At 29.9% G+C, this 10,783-nt stretch overlaps 1 pseudogene; it reads left to right on the top strand.

Moving 5' to 3' along the window:
- Positions 1-5,949: 5,949 nt before the first annotated feature.
- Positions 5,950-10,561, top strand: LOC120275928 (annotated as a pseudogene).
- Positions 10,562-10,783: the final 222 nt, after the last annotated feature.

Below are 10,783 nucleotides of genomic sequence, written 5' to 3'. Positions count from 1 at the left end.
ACCGATCGTCCGGTTTGTTCCTGATTCAGCCGGTCCAACCAGTCGGTCCGGTCCGGTTTTAAAAACGTTGGTGCTCATCAGTAAGGGAGATGTCAGACTTAGGTTCATGATTAGCCTGTACAAGAACAACATTCCACTTATTAGGATTTCTTTGACCTTTCTCAATATCACATCTAGTATGGATACTTGGATAAGACATGTGACTGGAAATAGGCCTTGTTTGGATTGGCTTAAAAAAATATTTTTTTCAATTTAGTAGAAGGATTTAAAAAAACAATACTTCGCAAATTAAGTTAAGTGTTTCTCTGTATTTTATATTTGGATATATTAATACAAAAATACTTTTATATGTGTGAAGTTGTTTGGATATGCATTCTTAAAAGGATTATTTCAATGGTAAATTACTTAAAATGAGCATGAATTCTAAACATAGTAATTTCTATTAATAATGATAACAACAACACTATTATTATTATTATTGTTGTTGTTGTTGTTGTTGTTGGTGGTGGTGGTGTTGTTGTTTTTGTTTAATAAGAACAAAAAACATAAGACTAATTTTTAAACACTAAACATAAAATTTTGAAAGGAGCTTGGAGGCAGAGAAAACTATTAGAATTGTGAAAAAATTGGGGGGAAAAAAATATAAAAAAATACAATTAATTCTTTATTTTATAAGCTAATTTAGTAATTTCATTAGGCCAAACATCTTCTGAAAAGTGTTTCTTTTTTTAAAAAGCGTCACATGGCGAGTTTTTGAAAAAAATAATATTTCAGTTTTTTTATTAGCTTCTACTTTTGTAGAAAAAAATCAATACAAATAAATTTTTCTGAGTCCAAAAATATTTAATTTATTAAAAAAACACTTCTAGGCTTTTTAGAAGTTAATCTAAATGACCCCATGGTCCTCCAAATAAAGCCGCCAAACAATTGAGATGACTATTCATATCCCTTTAGTTTTTGCCAGTCATGAATATAAAATGTAATTTTAACTAATTTAAATAATTGTATCTAGTGAATATATATATATATATATCATGTTTTTCATATGAAGTATATTCTGTAAGATCACAATTAATTTTAAACTAATCATAATGAATTCGCTGTGAAATAATAATTAACTATTATTCATGATGTGCAACTTCAAAAAAATTCTTATTGAAATGAATTTCAATTTATTACTAATTTAAAAAATAAACTTCTTATATATGTAACCATCACAACTGAGGACATATATATATGTTTAAATTATATTTATAACAATCATTTTTTTAAAAAAATATTATCAGTGCTCTCTACGGCACTATCAGCGTTTGGAAGATGATCATGCCTGTTAGTGTTTTTGACAAAAAAATGGTGCACGAAGGTGACATAAGCCACTTGACAACTAGCAAGCTGCCTTCTTGGACTAGGAAAGGGAAAAGCAGAACAAAAACAAACTCAACCTATAATAATTACTTCCTGGACTAGGAAAGGAAAGGGAAAAGCAGAACAAAAACCGATAATAATAAAGCAGAACAAAAACCGATAATGATAATAATAATAATAATAATAATAATAATAATAATAATAATAATGGGAAGTACTCTAAAAATCCCTGGAAAGTTTGTAAAATCTCATTTAATCCTCCAAAGTATTGAGTTTTCTCACGGGTCCCTTTTTGTTTTTATTTACCATTAGCGAGTTGATCGGAGAAAAACGGAGGTGTTAAAAATCTTTGTGAAATTACACTAATACCCGGAGAGAAAACATTTTGAGAAGTATTAATTGCCCATCATTTTAACTGGCTGAAATGACAATTTTAACCCCACTTTTTTTCCTTGGGAACCATCAGGGCGAGGACGGTTGGCGTGTGGAGTCATTGGGATTTTGATCGAAAACCAAAGTTTGGATATTATTATTATTATTATTATTATTATTATTATTATTATTATCTTGTTAAAAATTGAATTTGAAACTTTGGTTTTTTTATTTTAAAGATTATAAATTTAAAAATTTATTTTTCTAAATTTATAGTATTTTTAATTGTGTTTAAAGATTAATATAGTTTTAAATAATATTTAATTATTATTTTATAAGTAACTAATGGAATAGTTTTTTTAAGTTGGTTAATAAAAACTTATTTTTATTTTTGTAAGAATATCAATCACTCTTAATGATATATTCCAATTTCTTTACTTCTTTCTTGGTTTGTTGTTTTTGTTGTAATTTTTTTATTAATGATTCAACTTCATAATAAAAATTCATTGCATATCTAATTAGATCATTATTAAAAATTCTAAAAAAATATATTAAGTTTTTCTACCATTTTGAAGAATTATTAAATTTGTAATTAGGTTTTATTTTTTTATAAGTTTGAAAAATTGGTCCATGCAATATATACATATATACATGTTTACTAACTATTTAAATTAAACTTAATTTTAATGGTGTGTTATACATGATGGATACTAACTGTATAAATTAAGCTTTTCTTAATTTTAATGGTGTGTTATATACATGATGGAGGAGACAATGGTAAACTTAAAGGACGAACTTAAGATAAATCTGTAGGGCTCTAACATCAGTACCTAATGTAAACATTAACATTGCAAGAACTTTAGTATCCATATTATTATTTATCATTTTTTGTTGTTGTTTGTAAATGATTAATATTGTTGTTTGCAATTACAAAATTAGTCGTAAATTCGAAATGTACTCAACAAATGATGCATATCAAATGGAATGTTAAACATGAAAATATGGACAATACACAAGAAACATAAATAATACACACCAAACGAAGGTAACACACAGGAAACATACTCAATACACAGTAAACAAAAATAATATATACACAGGAAACAAAACTACTACACACTCAATAGAAATAATACACACAAAATGAAATTACTACACACAAGATGAAAACAATAACCAAGAAAGAAAACTAATACACAGGTACCCAATCAACTACATAACAACATCAAAACATGCACAGTTTGTGACATTTTAAGTGTGCACATGAAAGGGTGCACCATTGCCCTGATCATCTCGTTATATGAGATGACGGACAACGTGAAAAAACTGTGATTGGACAGTCACCTCGTATAATGTGTTACGGGGAGACTAGTTTCATAAATGCGGTGTCTATATGGCCGCTATTGAACTCAAAGAAAAACAGGGAAGTGTGTCATCTTTCTGTATGAAATGTTTGCTAATTTTGTGTAATGAGTTGTTTCATGTGTATTGTAATAGTTTCATGTGTATAATACCCAGTATCTGTGTAATATATAAGCTTCATATGTAGTATCCTTGCTTCCTGTGTATATTCCTAGCATCTTGTGTAGAATCCTTACTTCTTCTATTTAAAATGTAATTAATGTGTAGTGTTTCATTTTATGTATATATTATACATTAACTGTGTATGATATGCTGACGACATTGTATTTGTTGTGTGTTTGCTTGCTTTGTAGTTCTTTGAACTTGTGTTAGCTAGTGACAAAGAGAATTGTTGACGGTTAGGAGATCGCCAACAAAAAAGAAGCTGCTGCAAACGACGAAGACGTTTCAAAACAGTCATAATGTTGATGCATTATGTATTCATGTGAACAATAATATTTTCATAACTTCAGTTTCCATATATGTACTTGTGTTTTTTTTTTTCTTTGTGAATGAAAACATTGCGTATACATTTAATTAGAAAATTGGCCTTAAATAAGAAATGTACACAGAAAATAATGCAGATCAACATAATTTACTAAACATGAAAAGTTAAAGATACACAGGAAATGTAAATAATACACACTAACCCGATATAACACATAGGAAACAGATATAGTACACAATAAACCGAAGCACACCACAAGAAGCCGGTTTTCTACACATGAAACAAAAACAATACATAGTACTCCGAATATATACATAGGAAACAAATTTAATACACAAGCTACACAACAACAACAACAAAATAGACACAGTTCATGCTTATATTAGACAGAAACTAAACATGGCAACAGTAAAAACAAATAAATTACGTTACCATTATGTATAGAATGTTCAGTTCATTATAATTTCATTATATAATCAATGATTATGTCTACCTTGATGGGACCGGCTACAATATAAATAGCAGACATCGAAGATTTGTGGCTCGATTCTCTTCCTTCTTGAATGGTCGAAACGTTTCTTTGATATTGACGGCCTAATTCAAAGCTCCTGCTTGTCATCAGATGACTTGTCACTATCAGAAAATCGAGGATATTGAGTTGGCATAGCCCGAGGATACCATTCAACTGTGAATTAATCATATACTTAAAAATGGACATTTGTGTATATTTGCATGATCGTGGCACATGCATGCTTGTATGGTAGGTCATGTACTTACCATCTTCTGCAAGAACAACCTCAAAACTGGATGACACGTATGATATGTCAACAGCTCAATACAATGGTCGTTCTTTCAATTTCTTCATGACATGTTCAGAAACTCACTTCTTGTTTGCTTTTGGATGCACTGTCGTACCGATGCCTCCAACGCAATTGTGAGTTAATTGAATTGTCTTAAGTTGGAACGTACCTACATTTCTTTCTTTCGAAGCATGCACTCGCCATTGGCATTTCGATGCAGTGCACCTTACAATCACCCAGATTTTATCATTTTTTATAAATATAAAGGCAAAATTTTGTCTTATAATTGTGCTTCACAGGCAATCTTTGAAGTGGTATGCATTTTGAAACCGTTGTCCTACTTTTAATGTTGACCCATCATGTTTTTGGAAACACCTGGTAATATTGAGCGCCCTAGAAGGAGGATGTTCGAAGAGAAAAGTATCGCCATTGGGTTCATACTGTTTGGGAAAAGTTCGCTGTGTTGCAATAAACAAAAATACATAGGAATGGTGATACTACATAGGAAAAATTAATAATACATAGGAAATGTATGTAATACTCAAAAAATAATTATAGTACACAAGAAATGATACGAATGCAAAGAAACGACGACCACAAATAACCAACAATAGCAGCCATTGTTGTATTATGATGGGATCAATGAGTCTGAGTTTCCATCTATAGAGCCACTCACTTCCTTGATGGTAATATCCATGACAAATTTGTTGAAACTATGGTATATATGATACATGCGTTAAAAATCTGGGCCAGACTCAATTGGGCAAAGCGTTTTGTATGAGTCAGGTGTTACGAGCTTCACTCTCACTTGAGAAACATCCAGGGCTCAACGCACACATATCTCACCCATGACTGACTCCCATGAACTTAAGACGTTCAATTGAAGCACACATCCTTCTCCTTTGTATCGCACCACAACACAAAAAGTTTTCCATTCTTGATGACTTCTACATGAAATTTCAAAAAGCTTGTAAGATTCCATAGTCACAAAAAGCATGAAAAAAATAGAAGAAGGTTGTAAGATTCCATGCTACAAAAAAACATGGAAAATAAGAAGAAACTTGTAATTTTCCACAGCCGCAAAAGCATGAAAATTATTAGGAAGAAGAAGAAGAAGAAGAAGAAGAAGAAGAAGAAAAAGAAGAAGAAGAAGGTATGTGTTGATATTTTCAACGAGCAACCCAAACAAGATGAAAAGAAGTTGAGGTTTCGGCAACCCAAGCAAGATGACAAAGAAAAAGTTGAAGAAGAATGAGAAGAAGAAAGAGTGTAGAAAGCAAAAGTATCTGACAAAAAAGCTTCATTGTCATACATCACATTTAATGTGATGTGACTTGGAGGGAAAACTTTTCATTTTGCTTTTTCATTTAAAATATGGACATTTGTGATATTTTTCATCCATTTAACTGACGGAAGTAACAAGAAAGATTAAAAAAAATTTGGCTTAAAAAAAGAGGGATCTAATTGAAAATTGAAAATTGAAAATTTGACCAAACTCCATTGTTTTGCATCTATAAATAGAATATTGATTAATAACTGGTTGGTGCATTGTAAATTCATAGAACAATGGCTCATCAGCTTCTAACTTCAGTTTCTATCTCAATGCATAATCTCTTCCTCTTGTTGGTTCCTTTCCTTCTATTCCTCCTTAGCATCAAACTAGCTTTGTCTAAGAGATCAGTTGGAGGACTACCACCTTCTCCATGGAAGCTCCCAATCATTGGAAACCTCCACCAGCTTGGGTTGCTTGCCCATCAATCCCTTCACAAGCTCTCAATGAAGCATGGCCCTCTCATGTTTCTTAAACTTGGTCAAGTTCCAACACTTGTGGTTTCATCTGCTCAAATGGCAAGGGAGATCATGAAGACTCATGATCTTGTCTTTGCAAGCAGGCCTGTTCTGAAAAGCTTCTCACACAATTCTTTATGGGAACAATGACTTGGCCTTGGCACCCTATGGTGAGTATTGGAGGCAGATGAGAAAGATATGTGTAACTCATCTCCTCAGCATGAGAAGGGTGCAATTATTTCAGGCTGCAAGGGAAAAGGAGGTGGCTCATTTAATGGATGAGATTGTTTCTCATGCTTCTTCTCATCCATTAAAGGCATTGAACATGAGCCAAGTGCTGTTTTGCTTCACTAATGACATGCTTTGTAGAGCCATATTGGGTGAGTTCTCTAGAGATCGAGAAGGTAGGAATGAGATATTTTTGGAAATGATAGAGGAGAACATGATTTTATTTAGTGGCTTTAATCTAGAGGATTACTTTCCTTCAATTGGATGGTTAACTTCATTGCTTGGATTTGATGAGAGGGCTAAAAGGAATTTCAGAAGGTGGGATGGTGTTCTCAGCAAGATGATAGAGGAACATAAGATCAAAAAGGATGGAGATCTGAAAGATGAAGACTTTGTGGATATCTTGCTCTCACTCAAGAAGGATGCTAGCCTTGATTTTAGTCTTAATGATGAGCACATCAAAGCTCTCCTAGTGGTATGTCTTCCTTCTTAAATTTGTTGCAAATTTATTTATTTATTTTTTGAGGAAAAATGTTTGTTTATATAAAAAACAGCAAAATCGTCTAATATATCAACTTTGACAAAAATATATAGATATATGTATATTAATAAATTTATTAATTATTATTTTTAAAGATGCTCATTTGTGTAAAAATTGCAAAATCTTTTAATATGTCCACTGTCCACTTTGATAAAGAAAAAAAATAAATAAATCTGGTAATAACTTTATTAATTGTTATTCATAGTAATCTTAGTTTATGCAAATATTTCAATTATCGTAAGATTAAAGGGTTTTTTTAGATTTAGTTGATTGGTGCTTTATATGGAATCAAGTTTTCCTTAAATTTTGTTACTACCTTCTAAATGTGTTTTTGGACCTACTTTTTTAACATTAAATTATTTTCCAGATTAAAGGGCAATTTCCCTAATTAGCCATATTTTTGTTTTTCTTATCTACATTACATTACATGACCCTAAAATCATTATATTTACCAAAATAGCTTTAGGCCCATCATTCAACACATGGGTGCTGATTAGGTATTTTAAAATTAAAAAAAAAAAATAAAAAAATTTGTATTTAATCTTTTATTTTTTTATTATTAAACTGACTTCTTTGTGGTTTTTAATACAATTTTTTTAAAAAAACTATTTTCCTAAACTTATTAAATTTTTAAAAAACCATTTATTTTTTTAAAAATAATATAATATTAATATTATTAAAATAGTAAGCATTATTTCAAAAGTATGCTATTGCATGTATTTTCGTTTTCTCGAATTTCTGTACTGACTTATGACCATAAATTTGTTTATACACACATATATTTTTTTGATTAAATTAACTATTATTATTTTATAAATTGTAAATTTATAGTTTATTATTTTTTTAATAAAATTTTTTATTTTATTTCAATCTATCTTATTTGTGAATATTGTTTGAAGTTTAAAAACATTGTAAAAACATGTAGCATAGGTTTGACTACAAGAGTAGGGATGACAATGGGTAGGGTATGCCAAAACCCCTTTATCCGTACCCGTAACCCCTATCCTATACCCGTATCCTTACCCGTACCCTTTAGGGTAAAAAAAATCATACCCTTACCCTTACCCGCAGTGTACTCGCTTACCCGTTGTTCAAATTATCGAATTAAATTTAAATAATAATAAAAAAATAAATTAATTATACATTATATTACAATATTTAAACACATGTCCTTAAATTCAAAATTACAAGTTGATATATATTTGTTTCTCTTAAATTATATAAAATAACGTTTATTTAGGACTCAATGGTAACTCTACCTTTTGTTTTGTTCATGTTTAACTATCTTGATTTTAGTTTTAAATTTTTTTCATATATCTACTATTTATATTTTTATATAGCTTCAAATTTTTATAAATATCTAGTAAGATTTTTGAATATAAAAAAACATTATAAGTAATTCTCATAAGTTATATCCAATTGATTTTTTTTATTAGTATTTTATTTTTTTCAGGGATGTTCTTATAATTTATGGAATAAATTATTATAATATTTTTATATTTTTTTATATTTTTTTTAATTTAATTATGATCCTTAATATATATCTAAAAATTCAATTTTGATAATATTATCAAATATAAATATAGAAATTAAATAAAGTTTAAAATAATATATTAAGAGAAAATTTGAAGTATTATTTTCAAATTAATCACCATAGAAATAAATATTGAGTAAATTGTGAGTAAATCTTTAGTTTAATAAAAAATTTATATATATATATATATATATGAGAGGATAAGGGTAAAGGTAAGGGTACTGGTTTTACACGTACCCTCTTCAACGGGTAAGGGTAAGGGTAAGAGTAAGGGTAGAAGTAGGGACATACCCTTACTCGACCCGTACCTGCTAAAAAACTAACGGGTAATACCCTTACCTGCACTGCATCCTGATCAGTGCAGTGTATACCCATCGGGTAGGGTACAAATTGCCATCTCTATACAAGAACCATAGATTATAACACATATTGATTAATTATTGCATTCACACCACATTATTGAGAATAACAAACTATTATATTTACAATTTATGAAATAATGCTAACGATCATTTGGTGTATTGGCATCGGGTCCCTTGCGTAGGGTGTTCGTCTCGAGTGCGAGCGTGGCTCCTCGAGTTCGATCCCCATCTCGCGCAAGGTGAGGGCACTGGTCGGTGGTGAGCTGCCTCCCCCACGTGTTCGTCCCTGGGTTTTGGCGCTTGTCGCTTTTCTCAACAAAAAAAAATTATGAAATAATAATAGTTAAATTAATTAAAAAATATTTACGTGTATATATGAACAAAATTATTGCTATAATTCGGTAGTGAAATTTGAAAAAAATCGCATGCGATAGCTCTATTTTGAAACAATGCTTGTAATAATAATAATAATAATAATAATAATAATAATAATTTCTTTTTAAAAAAATATTTTTTTAAATTAATAAAATTTTGAAAAAAATATGTTTTTAAATTGTGTTAAAAAAAGTTACAAATAAATTAGTTTAATAATTATAAAAAAATAAATTAGTTTAATAATTATAAAAAAATAAGTGGTCAAAAATATTAAAATAATCATTTCTTTTTTTACTTTAAAATGCATAATGAGCAAACCAATCAATATTTCTGTGCGAACTAGATTATGATTTGATTGATTTTGACAAATATAATGACTTAGAGCCATTTAGATGATAAAAATAAAAAATTAGGGGTTGTCTTGGGTAACAACCCATAATTAAACTAATGCCAGCACCTAAAATTATATTTATTTTTTAGGAAGATTAGTGCACAGTAACAACACCAATCATTACTTAATTTAGTAATGGGGTATTTAATCATGTCAGATAATTTTCTACTAATAAGAATATCGATGAACATAAAATGCATATGCAAATTTTATAAACATTACATGATGGTTTTCTTTTAAAACATGAATATTTTCTTTCCTAAACAGGACATGTTTGGAGCAGGAACAGATACATCATATATAGTGCTTGAATGGGGCATGGCTGAGCTTATTAGGAACCCAAATGCCATGAAAAAACTACGAGACGAAATTAATGGCATAGCAAGTGGGAAATCAATGGTTAATGAAGATGATTTAAGTGAGATGCACTACCTCAAAGCCGTCGTCAAAGAGATTCTTAGACTTCATCCTCCAGCTCCATTACTTCTTCCAAGAGAATCCATGGACAATTGCCAAATTGAAGGCTACAAAATTCCAAGGCAATGCAGGGTTATTATTAATTGTTGGGCCATTACAAGAGACCCTAAAGAATGGGATATGCCTAATGAGTTTATACCTGAGAGGTTTGTGAACAATACTATGGATTTTAAGGGACAAGACTTTAAATACATTCCCTTTGGTTCAGGTAGGAGAATATGCCCTGGAATAGGGTTTGCAATCTCCACTATAGAACTTGCATTAGCAAATCTTGTTTTTAAATTTGAGTGGAAATTGTCAGATGATCATGTTGGTGAAGTAAATATGGCTGAAGCTCCTGGACTGACAACAAAAATGATGAAAAACCTATGCCTTGTTCCGACGCCTTGTTTCTAATTATATTATATATGTACATGGTTTCAATAAACTTATGTTATATATGAACGTTTGAATAATATGTGGAACTTATGATCTTGATAGTAGGTTTGTTATTTTGTGTTAACATTAAACAAAAATTTTGTTAAGTTATTTTATGGTTTTTGTCAATGGTAGTAGTGTATGAAAAATGAAAACTAAAGTTTGTAGTTTAGTTAAAGTAGTTCATAGTTATTTCCATACTTTGTATTATATTATGAAAACAACACAGATTTACTGATATTGTTTCTAGATTTTTTTAAAAATCATTGTTGACTGTGAAAATT

The sequence above is a fragment of the Dioscorea cayenensis genome, chromosome 14 (assembly GCF_009730915.1).
Source record: "Dioscorea cayenensis subsp. rotundata cultivar TDr96_F1 chromosome 14, TDr96_F1_v2_PseudoChromosome.rev07_lg8_w22 25.fasta, whole genome shotgun sequence".
Lineage (NCBI taxonomy): Eukaryota > Viridiplantae > Streptophyta > Magnoliopsida > Dioscoreales > Dioscoreaceae > Dioscorea > Dioscorea cayenensis.
This window is presented reverse-complemented; position numbering and strand designations above follow the sequence as displayed.